Source organism: Protopterus annectens, chromosome 5.part0, assembly GCF_019279795.1.
Source record: "Protopterus annectens isolate FY-2018-M chromosome 5.part0, PAN1.0, whole genome shotgun sequence".
Classification (NCBI taxonomy): Eukaryota; Metazoa; Chordata; order Ceratodontiformes; family Protopteridae; genus Protopterus; species Protopterus annectens.
The window spans coordinates 1,756,005,897-1,756,010,900 of NC_056735.1; positions in this window are offsets into that span (position 1 = coordinate 1,756,005,897).

Sequence of the window (5,004 nt, forward strand, 5' to 3'; positions counted from 1 at the left end):
AAATGCATTATCATCCCTTCAGCAAGGGAGAAGCCCCTGCAAATTATAATATCAATAATAGCACCCTAAGTTCAAACCCAGTAGTGAGAGATCTGAGAACTCAGATTGATAGCAACCATACCTCTCAACCTGTTAGGACAACAAATCTGGACAAAGGCACAAATAATCGGGGGGGGGGGGGCAAAGGCCTCAAAATATGGAAACTTTTTAAATATTGCTCTTCCAAACTTAGAAAGTGGATAGAATAACAGGTTATGCATTAGCATAAATTTTCTGAAGGATGTGAAGTCTGAAACTCAAATGTGTGCCATTATTTTCTGACTTCAGTCCTTAATGATTTGCCTGTGATTTGCCAGAAAACCACAATTTTAAGAGAAACTGACCAAAAATACGAGTCAAAAATCTGGACAGTCTGTGAAAATCTGTACAGTTGAAAGGTGTGATTTATCAACCTTAACTTTGATTATCATGTGTCCACAGTGGTGAGGAAGGACTTCTACATTGCACATCTCATAAGTAAGGACATTGTATCCAAGACTAAGGATGTTATAACTCCCCTGTACTCATCATGCAACAGACCAATAATAGAGTACAATCCTCCCTTCTATATGTACCTCACCAGATACCTGCAGCAGCTGAAGAGACCTCAGAGTTTTCTCACCAAGAAAGTTCAGGGCCTTCAATACATGACCATAAAAATCCCTTCAATCACATCTAATTTCCCAGTGGGAATGCTCCTGCTCCCACCCCACATAATCTCCTCCCACATTCATACTGGGAATTTCCACTTCTCCTCCCCTATTCATAATGGGAATTTCCACTTTACTAAACTCATAGATCTTGCTCTTGCTTGTATTAAGCTATTTTTTCTGATTACTTGAAAGGTACCTCTTAAATGTAACATACCCTAAGATGAAAAAGCTTCTCAGTTTCCATATTGTAAAAATTCTATGTCAGCTCATATATCTTTCTCTTGCTTGTATTAAGCTACTCATCCTGAATGCATGAAAGATACCTCAAGTGTAACCCTAAGTTGTAAAAGCTTTTCAGTTTCTATATTGTAAATTTTTTATTTTCATCTATACAAGATTGTAATATTTGTATATATTTGTTCACTAGTCTGCTGTATTTCTAAGTTTCCTTTTTTTTTTTTTACTAGTCCATAGTAATTGTATAATTGTAACCAAATATCTTATTGTAACCTTGCTAGTTGTTCTGGAGCTTTTCTCCCCAGGACTCCATTGAAAACGGGTTCTTTTGGCCCAATGGACTATCCTGGTAAACCAACTGCAAATAAATACAATAAATAAATAAATAATAATGACCTAGATGAACAGACTGAAGGCCCTGTCACTGTACTCTGTATCATACAGACTGCTTAGAGCCGACTTGTGCCTGGCCTGGCCTACAAAGTAGTCTTGTAACCTGCCCTAATGGAAATGCTGCAGATCTACAAATCAAATGGGACAAGATTCACTCACTATAGGGACCTTAACCTAGCCTGAGACATTGACAGAACATGTGGGAGAAAAAGATATATCACCCAGAGGTTGCCACTCCTCTGGAACAAACTCCCAATTCATGTTAAATAGAGCTCCTCAATGACCCTATTTAAGCGTAACTTGGACAATTGGATAGAAAATCATAAATTTTCCTTGGGGGTTTCACCTATGTCCCACATGGATAAAGGCAGACAGTGCTGACCTTAGATTTGCTTTGCAAAGACTATATATCTTGATTTATAAGAAAATAAGGGTATATCCTGGCTAGGCTTGTAAAGGCCCTAGGCCCAATAGCCTAGTAACCTTCTATGATCCTAAGAAAAGAAAAACACAGGCATAAACTAATATCAGATTAGCACCAGGAAAAAATAAGTATATTTTTTTGGTTGACAAAACAGATGGTCAACAGGTGTGCGAGAGCATCAATCTCTAGGGATGGGGAATAAGCACATTTGCCTGGAGCTATGTGATCTCAGACTTAGTATATATAATTAACAGGAGGTGTGAGGCTGACGGGGCAATTGGCCTCCCTGCAATATTGATGTTTTTACTGGGTTTTATTATAGCTTTCATTGCATGCTTAATTTAGTTCCTTGCAAATGCACAGTGACCTGTCAATATTTGCTTTGTCAACCTTTTTGAGCCAACGTTAATGATATCAACATTTACATATGTCAATTAAAGTAAGTATATCCTTATACATTTATATATGTATATATACATACTATATACAAAGTAGGTAGAAATTATTTCATAGCTGTACTAGGTTTTAGGGGTAGAAGAGATAGAGCATGGCTAGGTGGTTAGGGAAATGAGCACTGTAGAGGCAGTGGTCTATATTTTGGAGACAAAAACGTTATGGTTGTCTTCTCTGCATTGATAGGGAGATGATTATAAGAAGGCTAGATCATTTTTTTAGCTTTTGTTGAAAAAAGGTTTAGGCAAGATTGTACTCTTAGGTCAGAAAAAAATGAAATCCATAGCTAAGCTTTGAGTGAGTAAGGGAATCACCAGAATGATTGCTTGATTTGGTGGTAAGAATTAGATTTTGGCGCTTTGACCAATGTTTTCTGTTTTTAGCGCATGTGCCGAAAATATTTTAAATTGCAAGATGTGTTATTTATATATTTTGTGCTGTTTTTAAATAAGGGGGTGTTGGAATTCTAACCATTGTACTGAGTGTAGTGCAAGCAGGGGTGTTGTTTTTTTTTTTTTTTTTTTTGTAAACCTCTGGTGAATTTGGTAACTTTACTGTAGCACTTGTCCAGTTTATTTACAAGAGTTTTGAGAATGTTGTTAAATGTGCTTGGTGCGTAATGAAAAATGGGGAATAGGCATTAGAAATAAGATATGGTTTGATTTTCTAAAGTTCACCATATTTTGCTTAGTATTAGTACGCACTTTATTTTAGTTTGTTGTCAAGGACAACACCTAGTAGTTTTGTTTGATTCATTCTCTGAGTGGGATTTTGCCTTTTCCTCACTGTTTTTCAATCTCAGTTTACATTCTTCATTGAGGAAATGCTAATGTTAGGCACAGTGTTAATATTAATGTTAGGAGAGAAAAACAAGATTTTTGTATGTGAACATTGAGAATTTAATGAGATTCATTGAGCTGCTCATTTTGTAGGGAAATAATTATCTGGTGGAAGCTGGTAAACACTAACATTTCAAAGCAGAGATACTCTGCTCTTGTGCATCCAAAACCAATGGGGAAGACAAACCAATGTCACTCATAAAGGTGGAAGAATCATCACTATACCACCATTATACTTTCCTAGGAGTAATACTCATCAAAACTCTAATCCCACCACTTGGTACACCATTGTAAGCACTCTACCCAACTTTCCCATGTGTTTCTGGAAAAGGTAGAGTACATTATACATACCTCTCAGCTGTCCAGATTTTTTGCAGAATGTCTAGATTTTTACCTCATATTTTTGATTTGTTCCTCATAAAATTTGTGGTTTTCTGGCAAATTGTTGAGGATTGAAGTTACTAAACAGTGACAAACATTTGAGTTTCAGACTTTATATATTCCAGAAAATGCATGCTAACACAAAACCTGTTACTGTGGTAATTTTCTAAGTTTATAAGAGCAATATATATAAAAATCTGTTCCTATTTTTGGGCCTTTGTCATTCCATTATTTTAGTCTTTGTCCAGATTTCTTGTGCTAAGAGGTTGAGAGTTATGAGTACACATGAAATATTCATAGCAGAACTGATAGGTTCATTCTGGAATGCCATGCACTTTTCCAGCTTCCTCCTGCATCAGAGGTGGTTAAACTATTTAAGTCTAAAGAAAGTTACTACTTCATTGCTGGCTATACCACTTTCAGAGGTCAGTAGCTAGAAAAGATGGGGAGAACAGTATACATATTTGCTGCAATAGCTCCTAGTAGGTAAACTGCTTGCATTAACAATTACTTCCAAAAGTTGTTAACAGCGCCTGTTCATTTCTGAGTAATATGAAGGAGGTAAATATCTGATGCAGTATTTAGCACTGCTTTATTCTACTTTTTCCCTCATGCATAAAAGTTCCTTCTGTATGCTATTGTACTAAGGGAGATCCATGATAAATGAGTGATGTATTCTGTCATACTGAGGAAGCTCCATGATTAATAGGTAATATATACTGTTGTAATTAGAGAAATCCATGATAAATGGGTATTATATACTGTTGTACTAACAGAATTCATGATAAATGGGTGATGTATACTGTTGTACTAAAGGAGATTCATTATAAATGGGTGATGTGTACTATCGTGCTAAGGGAGGGCCATAATAAATGGTTGATGTATACTGTCGTACTAAGGAAGTTCCATGATTAATGGATAATGTATACTGTCATACCAAGAGAAGTATAGGATAAATGGGTACTATATATTGTCATACTAAGGTAATTCTTGATAAATGGACAATATATACTGTTGTACTAAATGAGTGCTGTATTCTGTCGTATTAAGGGAGATCCATGATTAATGGGAGATGTATATTGCTGTACTAAAGGAGATCCATAATAAATGGGTGATGTGTCCTGTCTTACTATGGAAGATCCATGATAAATGGGCAATGCATACTGTCATACTAAGAGAAATCCATGATAAACAGATAATATATGCTGTCATATTAAGAGAGATGCCTGATAAATGGATTATGTAAACTGTCTCTCTGAAGGAAATCCATGATAAATTGGTGATGTATACTGTCACACTAAGGGAGATCCATGATAAATGGGTGATGTATACTGTTATATCATGTATACCATGGGAGATCCAACATAAATGGGTGATGTATATTGTCATACAAAGGCTCATAGGAGGTTACTAGGCTAAGTGCCCTAGAGCCCTTGCAAGCCTAGCCACATTATACTCAAGTTATCTTGCAATCTTAGCCATGTTATACCTAAGTTACTCTAAATGACCTTGGTTAGTTGGGCATTACTAGCAGAGTGAGTCTAAGGTCAGCACTGGCTATCACTGTTTATGAGGGACATAGGCA